General features: G+C 39.9%; 3 non-coding genes and 1 pseudogene across 3 annotated transcripts in view; all 4 read right to left on the reverse strand.

The window, feature by feature from the left end:
• Positions 1-5991: 5991 nt before the first annotated feature.
• Positions 5992-6170, reverse strand: LOC116802963. Its single transcript, XR_004363278.1, has one exon. It is a non-coding gene; the product is annotated as a 5.8S ribosomal RNA (ribosomal RNA).
• A 687-nt stretch (positions 6171-6857) lies between these two features.
• Positions 6858-8852, reverse strand: LOC116802966. The gene has a single exon (XR_004363281.1). It is a non-coding gene; the product is annotated as a small subunit ribosomal RNA (ribosomal RNA).
• A 5266-nt stretch (positions 8853-14118) lies between these two features.
• Positions 14119-22575, reverse strand: LOC116802961 (annotated as a pseudogene).
• Positions 22576-22969: 394 nt separating this feature from the next.
• Positions 22970-23031, reverse strand: part of LOC116802964 — a 179-nt gene continuing 117 nt past the window's right edge. Inside the window, exon 1 of the ribosomal RNA XR_004363279.1 lies at positions 22970-23031. This exon is cut by the window's right edge and continues 117 nt beyond it. This is a non-coding gene — a ribosomal RNA (5.8S ribosomal RNA).

Genomic DNA, 23031 nt, shown 5'->3' on the forward strand with positions numbered 1-23031 from the left:
ACGCAGCCTCTCTCCTCAAGTCCCCGCTTGATTCGATTTACTACGCAGTTGTGTCTAGCTATGCGCCTCCCATGCGATCGGTAACATTTTTGCATAATATGGTTTGTTGTTTCGGGAGCGTCACATCCTGCACGACACTGTCGTTCCAATTCGTGCCTTCCCCTTGTAGTACGAGACTTCGTGGGTAGGGCATTTATCCGCAGACGAATACCGTCTATATATTCCTTTCCTGTTAGTAAACGCGTGGGTTGATTAACCCACCCGTGTTGCGGGCCCCAATGGCCTGCTTCACGGAGTCCGCTACCATCAACTGAGAGGTACAATTTGTTCGCCCAATATTTTTCTATTGCCGGACGCGATAACAATTCATTTTGTTCTGCTAATAATCTATCTCGGGCCCGTTGTTTTTCTGCTTCGAGGAAAGAGCTGGCTACCTCGTTTTGCGTGAGGTGAGGCCATTTAATATTACTCAAACGTCTTAGCCTTAACATTGGAGCTACCCATCTAAGTGATGGAATTCCGAGACCTCCACTTTTTGGGGGTGCGTGAATGAATGCTATCGGTATATCCAGCGGAAGATTTAGCCATCTTCGCACATAGTATCGTATTAGTTTGTCAGTTTTTCGTAGGATGCCTATCGCCACACTCCCAAGGGCTAACTTGTGATAGAGCTGTGGGATAAGGACAGTCCTAAGGGCGAACATCCTCTGTTGTGGTTTGAGGGGGGCCTTTGTCAATCTTTGTAGCTTCGGACCAATGTCCTCGGCCGGATTGCATCGAACCCTCCCGGTTGCAGTGAAGTTGATGCCTAAGTACTTCCACTCGTCCGTTCGCTTCAATGATGGAATCTCCCTTGAGCCTACGTAAAAGCTCTGTGCCTCTAGCACGGTACACTTCTGTTTCGGCTGGCCCTTAATGCCAACGGTAAAACATTTGTCGGCATTAAGTTTGAGGCCGACGAGAGATAGAAAATCCAACGTTCTGTCCAACAATACTTGAAGTCCCATTCGAGTTTCAGCAAATAGTACCAAATCATCTGCAAACGCGGCCGCGTTAGTAATGGCATTTCCGACTCTGGCACCAATTTCGCTGGGTAGGTTTCTAAGTAACCTGTCCATTACCAAGTTAAATAGAATAGGAGACAAAGGGTCACCCTGCTTCACTCCTCTAGCAGGGACGAATTCCTCTGAACTCCAACCGTCCCCATTGAGACTGGTACCGCCACCCTCGTACGTATTCTGTACGTAGTCAACGAAGCCCTTTGGCGCACCATAAGCACGTAAGGTGTCATATATAGATGCATGCGATAAAGAATCGAATGCCTTGCTTACATCTAAATTTGCAATGTAGCAAGATCTAAAGTGCTTATGGCTATGCCTCAAGACTAAGTCAACTATCGTCGCGTTATCGGCACATCCGTCGGTAGGTAAGAAGCCCCGCTGGCGCGGGTCCCAATTGATTGATGAGTTCAACCGGGTTGCCAATATTGCATTTAGCTGTCTTACCAGGACTGAAGGCACCGATATTGGACGAAAGTCTTGCGGTCGCTTCGCCGTCACCGTCTTCGGGATGAAGACGGTTCTGGCCAGTCGGATAGAGTGTGGTAGATTGCCGCACCATAGAATTAGGTTCATTATTCGCAACATAATACCTGACGGCACCTCCCTGGCTGTTTTTGGAGTTATCCCGTCAGGCCCCGGAGAGGAAGATAATGAGATTCTTGATGCCCGAAGGTCGTGCTCTGTAATAGCAGACCAAACCCTCTCAAGCGAGTGATCCATTTGTATCACTTCTCTACTGCAAGAGCTTGGGCTAGGCTGAGTCATTACTTCTCTCCAGTAAGGAACCATTACTTCTTGGCTTGGCATTACCGACTCATCAGTTCCATTTAGCAAGGACTTGATGCATCTTCCTTTATGCTTATCCCAGTTACGCTGGACGACAGCATACTGCTGCCTTCTGCTTTCTCTCCTATTTCGAGGCCTCCGAGGAGGTCTCGTCAGAGTGTGACGTACACCCTGTGCCGGAAAAATTCCTAGGAGATATAGCGATAAGCATTGGAGAGTGGTTTCCTTTCCCTCGAGCTCTGCCCTGTCAATGATCGTTTGTAGCTCTTGGGCTCTCCATTTGGAATGGCATTCTACGGGGCTATACCCACGCAGTGTCCGCAAAATTTCCCTGTTCGACTGTTCGAAGGGTGTGATTGGAGTTGTTTCTGATGTTGTTACTTGGTGGTTTTGCTCACTTCTACTAGGGCGGCGCCTTATGGTTAGATTTGCAACTTCCGGGACGAGAGCTGATTGCCTTCTTATCTGCTCTATTTTCTCCTTATAATCGCCCCTTTGTCTTAGCTTTTTGATGGCTTCGACGCTGCGGTTTGCAAAATACACCGCTAGTTGCTTGTTTATGTGTTTATGTCCATTTGCTGTGAGCTCAACCTCCTTTCTCGCCATCATCCACTTCTCTTCCTCACTCCACCTTGCCTTTATATCGACACGTCGACGTTCTTCATCAAGTTCGTCTGGGTGCCGAGATCGCATGTGAACACCGAGTCCTCTCTTGCTGTTAAAGGACCGGCCACATACTGTGCAGGGTACCCTAGATAGAGTAGCCGCTGCGTTTGGTTCATATTGGTCCTCCGGGAAGATGTCCACGGAGGGTCGGGTCGTCATCAGATTGCGTAAATTGCTCCGAGGCTCGTTATTTCTATTTGTAGTTCCAATATGAATAAATTTCCTCTGGGGAACCAACCCATCGGAAAAGTTTTGCCGCTCAAATTAGCTGCTAAACAAGTTTAGCATTACCGGGGACCACCACGAGGAGGTTTTGAGTCGACTTGAGTAAAGGAGAGACTTGTGAGTTACAGAGTAAAATTCCCCTTCCGCACACCATATGATATGACTTACGAATTACAGAAAAATACTCCCCCTCTGCTCGCAATTACCCCTGATCCCCTTAAGAGAGTCATAGTTACTCCCGCCGTTGACCCGCGCTTACTTGAATTTCTTCACTTTGACATTCAGAGCACTGGGCAGAAATCACATTGTGTCAACACCCGCTAGGGCCATCACAATGCTTTGTTTTAATTAGACAGTCGGATTCCCCAAGTCCGTGCCAGTTCTGAATTGATTGTTAATTGATAATCGTTATAATTGATAAGAACTAATTGGTTTAACCCAAATAGTATTCTTAAAAATTTTAGCAAGAAAGTTCCACAATTGGCTACGTAACTAAACTATCCGGGGAACAAGTAACTAACATAAATGCTAGAAACTCTATTTACCCAGAACGAGCACATAAACCATGTTATTGTTTCCCAATCAAGCCCGACTATCTCAATCTTCAGAGCCAATCCTTATCCCGAAGTTACGGATCTAATTTGCCGACTTCCCTTACCTACATTATTCTATCGACTAGAGACTCTTCACCTTGGAGACCAGCTGCGGATATTGGTACGGCCTGTTGAGAAGTTTGCGTGTCCCCACCATAAATTTTCAAGGTCCGAGGAGAAAATATCGACACAACAGTATATGTCATGCTCTTCTAGCCCATCTACCATATCTCTCTGCGAAAGACTTCCATGGTAGTACGGCTATAAAACAGAAAAGAAAACTCTTCCGATATCTCTCGACGGCTTCTTTATGGTCGTTCCTGTTGCCAGGATGAGCACGAGGCCCATATTTAATAACAAACGGATACTCAACAGGTTACGGAATTGGAACCGTATTCCCTTTCGTTCAAAATTATTCAAGTGTATTATATTCGCTTTGTTTATATAGTTAGGCATTTTTGTTTTACTTGAAAATTTTCGGCTTTCGCCTTGAACTTAGGACCGACTAACTCGTGATCAACCACTGTTCACACGAAACCCTTCTCCACTTCAGTCCTCCAAGGTCTCATTCGATTATTTGCTACTACCACCAAGATCTGTACCAATGGCAGCTCCATGCAGGCTTACGCCAAACACTTCTACGCATACCATTGTACCTTCCTACTCACTAAAGTTTCAAAATTTATATCACAAGTAATATAAATCATCTACTTTAGCGGTAATGTATAGGTATACAACTTAAGCGCCATCCATTTTAAGGGCTAGTTGCTTCGGCAGGTGAGTTGTTACACACTCCTTAGCGGATTTCGACTTCCATGATCACCGTCCTGCTGTTTTAAGCAACCAACGCCTTTCATGGTATCTGCATGAGTTGTTAATTTGGGCACCGTAACATTACGTTTGGTTCATCCCACAGCGCCAGTTCTGCTTACCAAAAGTGGCCCACTGGGCACATTATATCATAACCTTGAACTTCATATCAAGAAAGTTAAGGTTCTTACCCATTTAAAGTTTGAGAATAGGTTAAGATCGTTTCGACCCTAAGGCCTCTAATCATTCGCTTTACCAGATAAGATTATTTTATATAATATTAAAATGCACCAGCTATCCTGAGGGAAACTTCGGAAGGAACCAGCTACTAGATGGTTCGATTGGTCTTTCGCCCCTATACTCAATTCTGACAATCGATTTGCACGTCAGAACTGTTTCGGTCTTCCATCAGGGTTTCCCCTGACTTCAACCTGATCAAGTATAGTTCACCATCTTTCGGGTCACAGCATATATGCTCAAGGTACGTTCCAGTTAGAGGCATAAATAATATAAATATACATTATACATAACTATATAGAACGCCCCGGGATTGTGTTAATTAGCTATAAATAGCTAAAAAACTAATCCCATTATTAGTCAAGTTAATTACGCTATTAGGTTTACATCCCAATAACTTGCACATATGTTAGACTCCTTGGTCCGTGTTTCAAGACGGGTCCCGAAGGTATCCTGAATCTTTCGCATTGTTAATCATACAAGAGCATATAATAAACACAAAAATCAATGATAATTATGCCATTATATAATTCCGAAAAATTAACGCTCTGTAATAATATAAATCTATCAGCACTTTATCAAATTAATAACATTTATTCTGTGTTAAAATGCAAGCAATTTAATTGGAATAAACTATAAGTTATATTTTATGATAAATTTGGGATATGCTAATAGATTACAATGTCCTTATATGGAAAAAATGCACATTATTCTTAATAATATTATTTAAATATTACAATTTTAATGATGAATTTTCCATAACGGATATTCAGGTTCATCGGGCTTAACCTCTAAGCAGTTTCACGTACTGTTTAACTCTCTATTCAGAGTTCTTTTCAACTTTCCCTCACGGTACTTGTTTACTATCGGTCTCATGGTTATATTTAGTTTTAGATGGAGTTTACCACCCACTTAGTGCTGCACTATCAAGCAACACGACTCTTTGGAAACATCATCTAGCAATCATTAACGTTATACGGGCCTGGCACCCTCTATGGGTAAATGGCCTCATTTAAGAAGGACTTAAATCATTAATTTCTCATACTAGAATATTGACGCTCCATACACTGCATCTCACATTTGCCATATAGACAAAGTGACTTAGTGCTGAACTGTTTTCTTTTCGCTCGCCGCTACTAAGAAAATCCTTGTTAGTTTCTTTTCCTCCCCTAATTAATATGCTTAAATTCAGGGGGTAGTCCCATATGAGTTGAGGTTGTATATATAACTATATTTTGCCATAAATTCTTTATATATAAATGATAAAACAATCAATTAAATTCGTTATAAATAGTTCCAATAGTTCTTGTAAGCAAAGTCATTTTTATCCATTTAACGAACCAACGAAGAATAATAACAAAACCAAGATTTTTCTTTTTCCGAATCATTAATAAGAGACAATTCTAGATGAAAAATATTTCAATTTTTTATGCTAGACATTTCTCAGTATTATTTGATTGAAAAAGAAAATATTTCTCTTCGTTTTTCACATTCAAATGTGAGATAATGTTTTTCATTTCTTTTTTAATATTATGAATAAAATCATTATTTAATCCAATAATATACCATATGCTTATAAAAAATTTATAAACAACTTAATTAGCATAGTCTTACAACCCTCAACCATATGTAGTCCAAGCAGCACTATAAAATTAATTAAAGTACATAACAGCATGGACTGCGATATGCGTTCAAAATGTCGATGTTCATGTGTCCTGCAGTTCACACGATGACGCACAGTTTGCTGCGTTCTTCATCGACCCATGAGCCGAGTGATCCACCGCTTAGAGTTTTATAATTCAATTTTATATAATGTCAATATTGTTTTTATTGAAAGAAATTAAAAATACACCATTTTACTGGCATATATCAATTCCTTCAATAAATTTATTTTTATACCTAAAATAAATGTTGCGAAATGTCTTAGTTTCATATAAGCATTATGTATCATAATAATCTGGTTATGGTTTGCTATTTTGGGTGACACATACTGCAAAATTTATATAAAACATTAACCTGATGGATGACAGGTACAAACATTGTATATTTTAGGTTGTTGCATTAGCCAACGTATGCTCATAACATAGATGAACAATACATATTCGCAACGCGTGTATATTATGGTCCATATACACACACACTTATTTTGATTACCACACATTCAAAATTATTTTTATTTTAATTCGACTTCTACTTTCGAATTTAGTTTAGTTTCTTCGATTTCCATTTTCGAGAATTTGTTTTTATAGGAAACGCCGTTGTTGTAGTAAGTACTGCCACAAATACGCACAGCAACATTAATAATGTTAAAGTCTTTTTATGAGGTTGCCAAGCCCCACATATAAAATAAAAGCCATCTTCATTTTATTTTGACTTTAACTTTTGATTCCGTGGAATCATTTTGTAATATTTTTATTTTGGTAAATTGTATTTATTTGTATTATAACAAATATTTATTAACGATAAGGATATTATACAATAATGATCCTTCCGCAGGTTCACCTACGGAAACCTTGTTACGACTTTTACTTCCTCTAAATAATCAAGTTCGGTCAACTTTTGCGAAACAACCGTAACACGCAAGGCGTCACAGTGATCACGTCCGGAGACCTCACTAAATAATTCAATCGGTAGTAGCGACGGGCGGTGTGTACAAAGGGCAGGGACGTAATCAATGCGAGTTAATGACTCACACTTACTGGGAATTCCAAGTTCATGTGAACAGTTTCAGTTCACAATCCCAAGCATGAAAGTGGTTCAGCGGTTTACCCGGACCTCTCGGTCTAGGAAATACACGTTGATACTTTCATTGTAGCGCGCGTGCAGCCCAGGACATCTAAGGGCATCACAGACCTGTTATTGCTCAATCTCATTATTGCTAGACGCAATTTGTCCATTTAAGAAGCTAGTGTCCTTATAATGGGACAAACCAACAGGTACGGCTCCACTTACATAAACACATTCAAACACAATAAACATTTTACTGCCACCATGAATGAAGGCTACATAAGCTTCAGCACCATAATCCTGAAGATATCTATTTAATATATTTGAGTCTCGTTCGTTATCGGAATTAACCAGACAAATCACTCCACGAACTAAGAACGGCCATGCACCACCACCCATAGATTCGAGAAAGAGCTATCAATCTGTCTTACACACTTATGTTCGGACCTGGTAAGTTTTCCCGTGTTGAGTCAAATTAAGCCGCAGGCTCCACTCCTGGTGGTGCCCTTCCGTCAATTCCTTTAAGTTTCAGCTTTGCAACCATACTTCCCCCGGAGCCCAAAAGCTTTGGTTTCCCGGGAAGCGACTGAGAGAGCCATAAAAGTAGCTACACCCAATTGCTAGCTGGCATCGTTTATGGTTAGAACTAGGGCGGTATCTGATCGCCTTCGAACCTCTAACTTTCGTTCTTGATTAATGAAAACATCTTTGGCAAATGCTTTCGCTTAAGTTAGTCTTACGACGGTCCAAGAATTTCACCTCTCGCGTCGTAATACTAATGCCCCCAAACTGCTTCTATTAATCATTACCTCTTGATCTGAAAACCAATGAAAGCAGAACAGAGGTCTTATTTCATTATCCCATGCACAGAATATTCAGGCATTTGAAGCCTGCTTTAAGCACTCTAATTTGTTCAAAGTAATAGTACCGGCCCACAATAACACTCGTTTAAGAGCACTAGTGCAGGTTTTTAAATAGGAGGAACATATGAAAAAATACAAGTATTTAATCACATATAAGAACTCCACCGGTAATACGCTTACATACATAAAGGTATAGTACTAACCACAATTGTAAGTTGTACTACCCGTATGAAGCACAAGTTCAACTACGAACGTTTTAACCGCAACAACTTTAATATACGCTATTGGAGCTGGAATTACCGCGGCTGCTGGCACCAGACTTGCCCTCCAATTGGTCCTTGTTAAAGGATTTAAAGTGTACTCATTCCAATTACAGGGCCTCGGATATGAGTCCTGTATTGTTATTTTTCGTCACTACCTCCCCGAGCTGGGAGTGGGTAATTTACGCGCCTGCTGCCTTCCTTAGATGTGGTAGCCGTTTCTCAGGCTCCCTCTCCGGAATCGAACCCTGATTCCCCGTTACCCGTTGCAACCATGGTAGTCCTAGATACTACCATCAAAAGTTGATAGGGCAGACATTTGAAAGATCTGTCGTCGGTACAAGACCATACGATCTGCATGTTATCTAGAGTTCAACCAATATAACGATCTTGCGATCGCTTGGTTTTAGCCTAATAAAAGCACATGTCCCATAAGGTTCATGTTTTAATTGCATGTATTAGCTCTAGAATTACCACAGTTATCCAAGTAACTGTTAACGATCTAAGGAACCATAACTGATATAATGAGCCTTTTGCGGTTTCACTTTTAATTCGTGTGTACTTAGACATGCATGGCTTAATCTTTGAGACAAGCATATAACTACTGGCAGGATCAACCAGAATAATGTTTTTCCTTCATATTCCATTCATATTTTTTGAATCGAAATAAGCAATATAATAGATATATAGATTTTTCACTTTATATAATTCCATGATTTTTATTATATTGAATAAAATTCAATATTTCGCCTTTGGGTAAAATTTTAAATATATAAATATAAGTAAAAAATCTATTCGATTACGGCCATTTTTATATAGCATTCGTAATCCATATTTTCATTTTTAATTTATACTTGTTTTACCAATATAACAAGAATTTCATATAATTATTGTAATATATATGTTTCTATAATTTTATCTTTTTATATATACATATTTCATTATAAAATATCATTTTATTTCCAACATACATAATTATTGTATCCACACATGTACAATTTTTGTTTAACCAATATAAATATTAAGTTAAATCATTTGCATTTTGAAGATAAATTTAAAATTTATCTCTTTTCATATATCTCTCTGGTAATATATAACATAAAACCAAGCGCATATGATAATATTTCCACATTTAATATATAATTTTATATTTCTTTCATAAGAATCCATATTTGTATTATACCGTAACGATATAATAATCCAACTATACGGCAGGTAATAAATTAATATTTGCCTGCCTCCAAAAATTAACGATAATATATGGAAACGATTTGTTATTCTATATATAATAGAAACTTGACTTTTGTTTCAACGATATTATCTAAAAAGCGTATATTCCTATTATCCGCGGAGCCAAGTCCCGTGTTCTATAGAACTGAGAAACAAATTTGTACGGATAATAATATACTTTATTTTATGTAACCAATATAAACATAATCCGAAATAAATATTTCGAATAATGCGGGAGGTCGGCAACCACTGCCTACCTATAGTAGTTTTTGAACCCGCTGTCCTCAAAGCGGGTATTTTCAATTCCGTTTGCCACCCAACATACGGTCTATTCTCTTATATATTAAGAGATTATAGGAACATTTCATTTTTTTTCCATTATTCATATATAATATGATTATTTTTTTTTTATACATATAATAAATATTAATTTTTATATGTTTATTATTTAATTTACTCATATAATTGCCAAATTCATATGAATACATAAGTTTTGAACAATATGAGAGGTCGGCAACCACTGCCTACCTATAGTAGTTTTTGAACCCTCTGTCGTAATTCCGGTCGTTTACACTACTATACCCTCTCACTATAATGGCTTTTCTCTATAATACTAAGAGAATATGGGAATATCTCAGCATTTTTCCCATATACATATAATAATTAACCATTTTCATATGTATATTATTTAATTTAATCATATAATTGCCAAAATCATATGAATACATAAGTTTTGAACAATATGAGAGGTCGGCAACCACTGCCTACCTATAGTAGTTTTTGAACCCTCTGTCGTAATTCCGGTCGTTTACACTACTATACCCTCTCACTATAATGGATTTTCTCTATAATACTAAGAGAATGTGGGAATATTTCAGCATTTTTTCCCTTATACATATAATAATTAATCATTTTCATATGTATATTATTTAATTTACTCATACAATTGCCAAAATCATATGAATACATAAGTTTTGAACAATATGAGAGGTCGGCAACCACTGCCTACCTATAGTAGTTTTTGAACCCTCTGTCGTAATTCCGGTCGTTTACACTACTATACCCTCTCACTTAAATGGCTTTTCTCTATAATACTAAGAGAATATGGGAATATCTCAGCATTTTTTCCCATATACATATAATAATTAACCATTTTCATATGTATATTATTTAATTTAATCATATAATTGCCAAAATCATATGAATACATAAGTTTTGAACAATATGAGAGGTCGGCAACCACTGCCTACCTATAGTAGTTTTTGAACCCTCTGTCGTAATTCCGGTCGTTTACACTACTATACCCTCTCACTATAATGGATTTTCTCTATAATACTAAGAGAATGTGGGAATATTTCAGCATTTTTTCCCTTATACATATAATAATTAATCATTTTCATATGTATATTATTTAATTTACTCATACAATTGCCAAAATCATATGAATACATAAGTTTTGAACAATATGAGAGGTCGGCAACCACTGCCTACCTATAGTAGTTTTTGAACCCTCTGTCGTAATTCCGGTGGTTTACACTACTATACCCTCTCACTTAAATGGCTTTTCTCTATAATACTAAGAGAATATGGGAATATCTCTGCATTTTTTCCCATATACATATAATAATTAATCATTTTCGTATGTATATTATTTAATTTACTCATACAATTGCCAAAATCATATGAATACATAAGTTTTGAACAATATGAGAGGTCGGCAACCACTGCCTACCTATAGTAGTTTTTGAACCCTCTGTCGTAATTCCGGTCGTTTACACTACTATACCCTCTCACTTAAATGGCTTTTCTCTATAATACTAAGAGAATATGGGAATATCTCTGCATTTTTTCCCATATACATATAATAATTAACCATTTTCATATGTATATTATTTAATTTAATCATATAATTGCCAAAATCATATGAATACATAAGTTTTGAACAATATGAGAGGTCGGCAACCACTGCCTACCTATAGTAGTTTTTGAACCCTCTGTCGTAATTCCGGTCGTTTACACTACTATACCCTCTCACTATAATGGATTTTCTCTATAATACTAAGAGAATGTGGGAATATTTCAGCATTTTTTCCCTTATACATATAATAATTAATCATTTTCATATGTATATTATTTAATTTACTCATATAATTGCCAAATTCATATGAATACATAAGTTTTGAACAATATGAGAGGTCGGCAACCACTGCCTACCTATAGTAGTTTTTGAACCCTCTGTCGTAATTCCGGTCGTTTACACTACTATACCCTCTCACTATAATGGATTTTCTCTATAATACTAAGAGAATGTGGGAATATTTCAGCATTTTTTCCCTTATACATATAATAATTAATCATTTTCATATGTATATTATTTAATTTACTCATACAATTGCCAAAATCATATGAATACATAAGTTTTGAACAATATGAGAGGTCGGCAACCACTGCCTACCTATAGTAGTTTTTGAACCCTCTGTCGTAATTCCGGTCGTTTACACTACTATACCCTCTCACTTAAATGGCTTTTCTCTATAATACTAAGAGAATATGGGAATATCTTAGCATTTTTTCCCATATACATATAATAATTAACCATTTTCATATGTATATTTTTTAATTTACTCATATAATTGCCAAAATCATATAAATACATAAGTTTGAACAATATCAGAGGTCGGCAACGGTCTTTCCTCTATAATACTAAGATAATATGGGAATATTTCATCATTTTTTCCCTTATACATATAATAATTAATCATTTTCATATGTATATTATTTAATTTACTCGTATAATTGTCAAAATCCTATGAACACATAAGAGAATACAATATGAGAGGTCGGCGCAACCATAATATAGTAGTTGATGACGAGGTGTTTGGCAACTTGACACAATCCATTAAAGTCTTTATATTAATTATATGAAAGGGACAATATCATATGCGTCACTAAATTGATGACGAGGTGTTTGGCAACTTGATACAATTCTTTAAAGTCTTTATATCAAAAATTATATGATAGGGACAATATCATATGCGTCACTAAATTGATGACGAGGTGTTTGGCAACTTGACACAATTCATTAGAGTCTGTATATTAATTATATGATAGGGACAATATCATATGCGTCACTAAATTGATGACGAGGTGTTTGGCAACTTGATACAATTCTTTAAAGTCTTTATATCAAAAATTATATAATAAGGACAATATCATATGCGTCACTAAATTGATGACGAGGTGTTTGGCAACTTGACACAATCCATTAAAGTCTTTATATTAATTATATGATAGGGACAATATCATATGCGTCACTAAATTGATGACGAGGTGTTTGGCAACTTGATACAATTCTTTAAAGTCTTATATCAAAAATTATATGATAGGGACAATATCATATGCGTCACTAAATTGATGACGAGGTGTTTGGCAACTTGACACAATTCATTAAAGTCTGTATATTAATTATATGATAGGACAATATCATATGCGTCACTAAATTGATGACGAGGTGTTTGGCAACTTGATACAATTCTTTAAAGTCTTTATATCAAAAATTATATGATAAGGACAATATCATATGCGTCACTAAATTGATGACGAGGTGTTTGGCAACTTGACACAATCCATTAAAGTCTTTATATTAATTATATGATAGGGACAATATCATATGCGTCACTAAATTGATGACGAGGTGTTTGGCAACTTGATACAATTCTTTAAAGTCTTTATATCAAAAATTATATGATAAGGACAATATCATATGCGTCACTAAATTGATGACGAGGTGTTTGGCAACTTGACACAATTCATTAAAGTCTTTATATTAATTATATGATAGGGACAATATCATATGCGTCACTAAATTGATGACGAGGTGTTTGGCAACTTGACACAATCCATTAAAGTCTTTATATTAATTATATGATAGGGACAATATCATATGCGTCACTAAATTGATGACGAGGTGTTTGGCAACTTGATTCAATTCTTTAAAGTCTTTATATCAAAAATTATATGATAAGGACAATATCATATGCGTCACTAAATTGATGACGAGGTGTTTGGCAACTTGACACAATTCATTAAAGTCTTATATTAATTATATGATAGGGACAATATCATATGCGTCACTAAATTGATGACGAGGTGTTTGGCAACTTGATACAATTCTTTAAAGTCTTTATATCAAAAATTATATGATAGGACAATATCATATGCGTCACTAAATTGATGACGAGGTGTTGGCAACTTGACAATTCTTAAAGTCTTATATAATAAAAAAAATAATTATAATGATAGAGGACAAAAAAAAAAAAAATAAAAATCATATGCGTCACTAAATTGATGACGAGGTGTTTGGCAACTTGATACAATTCTTTAAAGTCTTTATATCAAAAATTATATGATAGGGACAATATCATATGCGTCACTAAATTGATGACGAGGTGTTTGGCAACTTGACACAATTCATTAAAGTCTTTATATTAATTATATGATAGGGACAATATCATATGCGTCACTAAATTGATGACGAGGTGTTTGGCAACTTGACACAATCCATTAAAGTCTTTATATTAATTATATGATAGGGACAATATCATATGCGTCACTAAATTGATGACGAGGTGTTTGGCTACAGGAAAAAATCATTTATTTATCGAATCATCAAGCAAAGGATAAGCTTCAGTGGATCGCAGTATGGCAGCTGCTCAACCACTTACAACACCTTGCCTGTTACAAAAGTCGTTTACAATTGATTCTAGGCTTTGTCATTGTATTAAATAATGCTTTTATATGTAACTAGCGCGGCATCAGGTGATCGAAGATCCTCCTAATTTACTATGTTACAAATTACATTGGCATCACATCCATTGTCGTTTATAAAATAAATTATAAACTTTAAATGGTTTAGAAGCCATACAATGCAAATTGCCCCTTATTTATCATTGCAGTCCAGCACGGATACGACCTTAGAGGCGTTCAGGCATAATCCAACGGACGTAGCGTCATACCACTGTTCGCTCGAACAAGTATTGTGCCATTGGTCCGTACCTGCGGTTCCTCTCGTACTACGCAGGAATGCTGTCGCAACAACGTTTTGTCATTAGTAGGGTAAAACTAACCTGTCTCACGACGGTCTAAACCCAGCTCACGTTCCCTTGCATGGGTGAACAATCCAACGCTTGGTGAATTTTGCTTCACAATGATAGGAAGAGCCGACATCGAAGGATCAAAAAGCGACGTCGCTATGAACGCTTGGCCGCCACAAGCCAGTTATCCCTATGGTAACTTTTCTGACACCTCTTGTTAAAAACTCTTTAAACCAAAAGGATCGATAGGCCGAGCTTTTGCTGTCCCTGTGTGTACTGAACACCGAGATCAAGTCAGCATTTGCCCTTTTGCTCTATGTGTGGTTTCTGTCCGCACTGAGCTGGCCTTGGGACACCTCCGTTATTATTTGAGAGATGTACCGCCCCAGTCAAACTCCCTACCTGGCAATGTCCTTGAATTGGATCATACCTGAGTAATTGGAGTTATACCAAATTTTCAAATCAAAAATACATAAATGCATCGTTTTATTAAAGAATTTGTTTGCGATTATATAACAAACTCGTGATACTTTGATCAAGAAGCTTGCATCAAAACCCAATACCATAAGATATAATAAATATATCCGTATAATGGCTAGGAAATGATACACGTTCCATTTAATCAAGTAAGTAAGGAAACAATAAGAGTAGTGGTATTTCATTGACGATACCAAACCGAGGTCTAATATCTCCCACTTATTCTACACCTCTTATGTCTCCTTACACTGCCAGATTAGAGTCAAGCTCAAAAGGGTCTTCTTTCCCCGCTAATTATTCCAAGCCCGTTCCCTTGGCTGTGGTTTCGCTAGATAGTAGATAGGGACAGTAGGAATCTCGTTAATCCATTCATGCGCGTCACTAATTAGATCAGTCGCGATCGAACACTCGACGAGTGCAGACGTGCCTGCGGATCGACAGCAAATTGTTAGCAAATTGTTAGCAAATTGTTCACAGTTGTAAGTCCCGTTACTTGTGCCCAGCCACTTCGCGTCGCGTGATCTTGTCGCGCGTTTTGATTGGCCCAGCCAACGTACCTAACGGTAGTTCGCACTAACACCATCGCACACCCGAGTGTGCGTGTTATCAGCGCAAAAAACCCAGTGCTCGAAGCAGCGGTATAATTGCAAAGCAGCAGCCACGTGCTGCCTGGCTCACCGGCTTACGGTGCCCAGCTTCCCCCCCCCCCCCCTCCTCACTCCTTATCAACTTTGGAGAAGATGGACTGGCAGGCCCCCCCGCGCACCCACAAGCTTGGAACAACACCACGCAAAAAGGCTCTGAGAACACGCAAGAGCAGCTCAGCAGCGAGGGAAGCACCTCGCATACAGAGCCGGGCGAGATAAAGCGAAAACCGGCAAAGAAAGCACAGGGAGAGGAGCTGGAAGATAAGCCAAGCACTAGCGCAGCTCTGCGCAAGAAGCTCGCCAACAACGCCTTCGCTTTACTCTCGACCGAAGAAGACGAGTACGACCAAGAGAGCTCTGATGACGAACCCGGACCTAAAGACGATTCCAAGCCCAAGACCCCCGAGAAACCAAAGCCCACCCCGAAGACCATCAAGCCACCTCCGATTTTTATCCCCGATGTGACCAACATCTCGGCACTCGTCAAGATGATCACGACTCTTGTAGGCCCGAAGAACAATTTTACCTACAAGACCGTGAATGGCAACAACGTACGTGTCATGATGCCGGACAAAGAGTCCTATACAGCTCTGCGTCTCCAACTTGTGGCCCAAAACAAGAGGCATCGGACTTTCCAGCCGAAAGATGAACGTGCATACAAGGTTGTCATCAAAGGACTCCACCACTCCACCGATCGTGAGGAAATCATTGAAGACCTTCGCAGACAAGGGCACGCTGTTAGAGATCTGCACAATCCCATTGGCAGAAGAACTAAAGAACCGCTGGGAATATTCTTCGCCAACCTGGAGCCTTCCAGCAACAACAAAGACGTCTACCAAGTCAAGCGGATCTGCAGGTCGGTAGTAACCATTGAACCGCCGCAGAAGTTCAACGACGTGCCTCAATGCTTCAGGTGCCAAGGATTCGGTCATACACAGCGTTACTGCTTCCTGGAATACCGATGTGTAAAGTGTGGAGGCCCTCACGAATCGAGGGCATGTGAGAAGAGGGAGGACGACAAAGCGTGCTGCTTCCACTGCCAGGCGGACCATCCTGCGTCTTTCAAGGGATGCCCTGCATACAAAAGGGCCAAAGCACTCGCTGCTCCGAAAACAAGGCCCGTCGCTAATGCTAACAAGGCGCCGCCCGTGGCATCACCAAACGTCACCTCTGGCAGGAGCTACCGAGACGCCCTCAACGGAGTGCACGCAGCACCGCAGAATCCCACAACCCCAGTCCAAACCCAAACAGAAACCCCACACTCCGGTCAGATAGAAGCGATGTTCGCTCGCATGGAAGGAATGATGGAAAGGATGATGGAGCGCATGTTCACCCAGATGACACAGCTGGTGGCCACCATTCTCAACAGCAAGTCATGCAACTAAAGCTCCACCTAGTCGTCTGGAATGCGAACGGCCTGCAGAACAGCAAGGCCATAGTCGAGCACCATCTGAAGACCCACCAGATCGATATCCTACTCGTAGCCGAAACCCACTTCTCCCCCAGATCCCACTTTAATATCAGCGGATATGACCTCATCCATGCAGACCATCCTTCTGGCAGAGCACGCGGTGGAGCAGCCATCCTCATCAGGAGCGGTATTCAATACCTAGAGCTGCCCGCGTTTCAGCAAGACTGGGCACAATGTCCTGTCATCAGGATTGTCAGCCCGCAAGGAGATTTAGACATTGGAGCGGTCTACTTTCCCCCCAGATACCGCATAACAGCATCTCACCTCAGTGAGTTCTTCGAGCATTTTGGGCCCCGCTTCATAGCAGCTGGAGATTATAACGCCAAACATTCTTGGTGGGGATCGCGCGCCAACAACCCCAAAGGGAAAACTCTGTTTGGGTACCTGCAACGCCACCGACTGGACTGCCACTCCACTGGCGAGCCCACTCACTGGCCAACGAATCCCCTCAAGACTCCAGACCTACTGGACTTTGCTGTGTCGAAAGGCATAGGGCATGCGAAGATCAGCTGCACAACAAATGCTGATCTCCTGTCAGACCACTGTGCAATAAACGTGCTAATCAACACGCCAGTCCTCAGGAAAACCCCGCTCAGAAGGCTCACTGGAAAATATACCGACGCCGCCAAGTTCGCGTCCTGGATGCTCTCCACCGTCAATCCGAACCCCATCCTCAACACACCCAGGAACATTGATGAAGCTATCGGGAATCTCACCAGGCAGATGCAAAACGCTGCGGAATTCGCAAGCCCACCGCCACCAAAGACTGCGAGAACACCTAGCAGGGACCTCCACCTCTGGTCCCCGGAAATTGCGGCACTCGTGACTGAGAAGAGGCGTCTCAGGAGAGTTTGGTTCTTGACGCGCAATCCAAGAGACAAAACAGCGCTCAATCACGCCACAAAGGAGTTGAAGGACAAGATCTCCAGCCTACGCCAGGACTCCTTCCTCAGATTCCTCGAGGAACTCTCTCCCGGGGACCCAGACCACAATCTGTGGAACGTCACCCGCCACATTAAACGACCAGCCAAAAAGGTTTCCGCAGTGCGCAAAGCAGATGGATCCTGGTGCCTTTCGGATGCTGAAAGAGCAGAAGCTTTCGCCGAACACCTTTACAACGCCTTCTCTCCGTTCGACTGCTGCACTGCCGAAGAACATGCTGAAACAGCCCGGTTTCTCAATAGCCCAAGCTCTCCCGGTCCCCCGTTGGAACCAGTCGACCCTGAGGAAGTTGCGCAGGAGATTGCTCTACTGAAGAACAACAAATCTCCAGGCCTGGATCGTATAGATGCGGCGGCCCTAAAAATGCTCCCATCCCGCTGCACACAAATGCTGGCCAGCATTTACAACAGCTGCTTCCGGCTAGGGTACTTCCCGGAAGAGTGGAAAAGAGCAGAGGTTATTGTCCTCCTCAAGCCTGGTAAGCCTGAAGCCAATCTCGCCTCCTATCGTCCGATTAGTTTGCTGGCAATCCTCTCCAAAATACTCGAAAGAGTATTTTTGCGCAGAGTATTGCCAGTACTGGATGAGGCTGGTTTGATCCCCGATCACCAGTTTGGCTTCAGGCGCTCCCACGGAACACCAGAGCAATGCCACCGGCTAGTCGAACGGATCCTCGAGGCATTCGAGCAAAAGAAATACTGCTGCGCTGTAATGCTCGACGTGAAGCAGGCATTCGACAGAGTTTGGCATCCTGGACTCCTCCATAAACTCAAATCCTACCTCCCAAGCCCCCATTTTACCCTCCTCAAATCCTACACTGAGGGAAGAGCATTCCAAGTCAGATGCGGAAGTGCAATAAGCCTACCCAGACTGATCAGAGCTGGAGTTCCGCAAGGCAGTGTGCTCGGACCAATACTGTACACCCTTTACACCGCAGACCTTCCCATAATCCCCTCCAGGAACCTAACTATAGCGACTTATGCAGATGACACGGCTTTCCTCGCCTCCTCATCCGACCCACGAGAAGCCTCCGAAACAATCCAAAGGCAAATGGACGCGCTACATCCCTGGCTCAGCAGGTGGAACATCGTAGTGAACGCGGAAAAATCTACCCAAACAACATTTGCACTAAGGAGAGGAGACTGCCCACCGGTCACGCTAAACGGAGTCATCATTCCCAACGCACCCGCACCCAAGTACCTAGGACTTACCCTGGACCGCAGGCTCACTTGGCGTCCCCACATCGTCAGCAAACGCATACAGGCCGATGCGCGTCTGAGGCAGATGCATTGGCTTATTGGGAGAGGGTCCAAGCTAAGGCAGAACCACAAAATCCTGGTGTACAAGGCAATTCTCAAGCCCATCTGGACCTACGGGATACAGCTATGGGGCACGGCAAGCCACACGAATCGCCTGCGTATACAGCGGTTCCAGAATAGGTGCTTGAGAATTGCCTGTAATGCGCATCCCTACCACGAGAATGTCGCCATACATAGGGAACTTGGAATCCCACAAGTCGCTGATGAAATCTCCAGGCTCAGCGAGAGATACCTGAAAAGGCTCGAAAACCACCCTAACCACCTCGCCACCAACCTGTTAGACAATAGCCAAACAAGCAGACGTCTCATGAGGAGACACCCTCTCGATCTTCCACAACAATAGACAACACATATAAAACCCGCCACAAATACATGTACAATAGTATCCCTTAAGCTAATGTTCCCCCGCAAAACCATTTAATTATTGTCCACTAGGACAGATTTTAAATAAATAAACGCACGCTAAAAAAAAAAAAAAAAAAAAAAAAAAAAAAAAACTAATTAGATGACGAGGCATTTGGCTACCTTAAGAGAGTCATAGTTACTCCCGCCGTTGACCCGCGCTTACTTGAATTTCTTCACTTTGACATTCAGAGCACTGGGCAGAAATCACATTGTGTCAACACCCGCTAGGGCCATCACAATGCTTTGTTTTAATTAGACAGTCGGATTCCCCAAGTCCGTGCCAGTTCTGAATTGATTGTTAATTGATAATCGTTATAATTGATAAGAACTAATTGGTTTAACCCAAATAGTATTCTTAAAAATTTTAGCAAGAAAGTTCCACAATTGGCTACGTAACTAAACTATCCGGGGAACAAGTAACTAACATAAATGCTAGAAACTCTATTTACCCAGAACGAGCACATAAACCATGTTATTGTTTCCCAATCAAGCCCGACTATCTCAATCTTCAGAGCCAATCCTTATCCCGAAGTTACGGATCTAATTTGCCGACTTCCCTTACCTACATTATTCTATCGACTAGAGACTCTTCACCTTGGAGACCAGCTGCGGATATTGGTACGGCCTGTTGAGAAGTTTGCGTGTCCCCACCATAAATTTTCAAGGTCCGAGGAGAAAATATCGACACAACAGTATATGTCATGCTCTTCTAGCCCATCTACCATATCTCTCTGCGAAAGACTTCCATGGTAGTACGGCTATAAAACAGAAAAGAAAACTCTTCCGATATCTCTCGACGGCTTCTTTATGGTCGTTCCTGTTGCCAGGATGAGCACGAGGCCCATATTTAATAACAAACGGATACTCAACAGGTTACGGAATTGGAACCGTATTCCCTTTCGTTCAAAATTATTCAAGTGTATTATATTCGCTTTGTTTATATAGTTAGGCATTTTTGTTTTACTTGAAAATTTTCGGCTTTCGCCTTGAACTTAGGACCGACTAACTCGTGATCAACCACTGTTCACACGAAACCCTTCTCCACTTCAGTCCTCCAAGGTCTCATTCGATTATTTGCTACTACCACCAAGATCTGTACCAATGGCAGCTCCATGCAGGCTTACGCCAAACACTTCTACGCATACCATTGTACCTTCCTACTCACTAAAGTTTCAAAATTTATATCACAAGTAATATAAATCATCTACTTTAGCGGTAATGTATAGGTATACAACTTAAGCGCCATCCATTTTAAGGGCTAGTTGCTTCGGCAGGTGAGTTGTTACACACTCCTTAGCGGATTTCGACTTCCATGATCACCGTCCTGCTGTTTTAAGCAACCAACGCCTTTCATGGTATCTGCATGAGTTGTTAATTTGGGCACCGTAACATTACGTTTGGTTCATCCCACAGCGCCAGTTCTGCTTACCAAAAGTGGCCCACTGGGCACATTATATCATAACCTTGAACTTCATATCAAGAAAGTTAAGGTTCTTACCCATTTAAAGTTTGAGAATAGGTTAAGATCGTTTCGACCCTAAGGCCTCTAATCATTCGCTTTACCAGATAAGATTATTTTATATAATATTAAAATGCACCAGCTATCCTGAGGGAAACTTCGGAAGGAACCAGCTACTAGATGGTTCGATTGGTCTTTCGCCCCTATACTCAATTCTGACAATCGATTTGCACGTCAGAACTGTTTCGGTCTTCCATCAGGGTTTCCCCTGACTTCAACCTGATCAAGTATAGTTCACCATCTTTCGGGTCACAGCATATATGCTCAAGGTACGTTCCAGTTAGAGGCATAAATAATATAAATATACATTATACATAACTATATAGAACGCCCCGGGATTGTGTTAATTAGCTATAAATAGCTAAAAAACTAATCCCATTATTAGTCAAGTTAATTACGCTATTAGGTTTACATCCCAATAACTTGCACATATGTTAGACTCCTTGGTCCGTGTTTCAAGACGGGTCCCGAAGGTATCCTGAATCTTTCGCATTGTTAATCATACAAGAGCATATAATAAACACAAAAATCAATGATAATTATGCCATTATATAATTCCGAAAAATTAACGCTCTGTAATAATATAAATCTATCAGCACTTTATCAAATTAATAACATTTATTCTGTGTTAAAATGCAAGCAATTTAATTGGAATAAACTATAAGTTATATTTTATGATAAATTTGGGATATGCTAATAGATTACAATGTCCTTATATGGAAAAAATGCACATTATTCTTAATAATATTATTTAAATATTACAATTTTAATGATGAATTTTCCATAACGGATATTCAGGTTCATCGGGCTTAACCTCTAAGCAGTTTCACGTACTGTTTAACTCTCTATTCAGAGTTCTTTTCAACTTTCCCTCACGGTACTTGTTTACTATCGGTCTCATGGTTATATTTAGTTTTAGATGGAGTTTACCACCCACTTAGTGCTGCACTATCAAGCAACACGACTCTTTGGAAACATCATCTAGCAATCATTAACGTTATACGGGCCTGGCACCCTCTATGGGTAAATGGCCTCATTTAAGAAGGACTTAAATCATTAATTTCTCATACTAGAATATTGACGCTCCATACACTGCATCTCACATTTGCCATATAGACAAAGTGACTTAGTGCTGAACTGTTTTCTTTTCGCTCGCCGCTACTAAGAAAATCCTTGTTAGTTTCTTTTCCTCCCCTAATTAATATGCTTAAATTCAGGGGGTAGTCCCATATGAGTTGAGGTTGTATATATAACTATATTTTGCCATAAATTCTTTATATATAAATGATAAAACAATCAATTAAATTCGTTATAAATAGTTCCAATAGTTCTTGTAAGCAAAGTCATTTTTATCCATTTAACGAACCAACGAAGAATAATAACAAAACCAAGATTTTTCTTTTTCCGAATCATTAATAAGAGACAATTCTAGATGAAAAATATTTCAATTTTTTATGCTAGACATTTCTCAGTATTATTTGATTGAAAAAGAAAATATTTCTCTTCGTTTTTCACATTCAAATGTGAGATAATGTTTTTCATTTCTTTTTTAATATTATGAATAAAATCATTATTTAATCCAATAATATACCATATGCTTATAAAAAATTTATAAACAACTTAATTAGCATAGTCTTACAACCCTCAACCATATGTAGTCCAAGCAGCACTATAAAATTAATTAAAGTACATAACAGCAT

Source organism: Drosophila sechellia, unplaced genomic scaffold (genome assembly GCF_004382195.2).
Source record: "Drosophila sechellia strain sech25 unplaced genomic scaffold, ASM438219v1 U_260, whole genome shotgun sequence".
Lineage (NCBI taxonomy): Eukaryota > Metazoa > Arthropoda > Insecta > Diptera > Drosophilidae > Drosophila > Drosophila sechellia.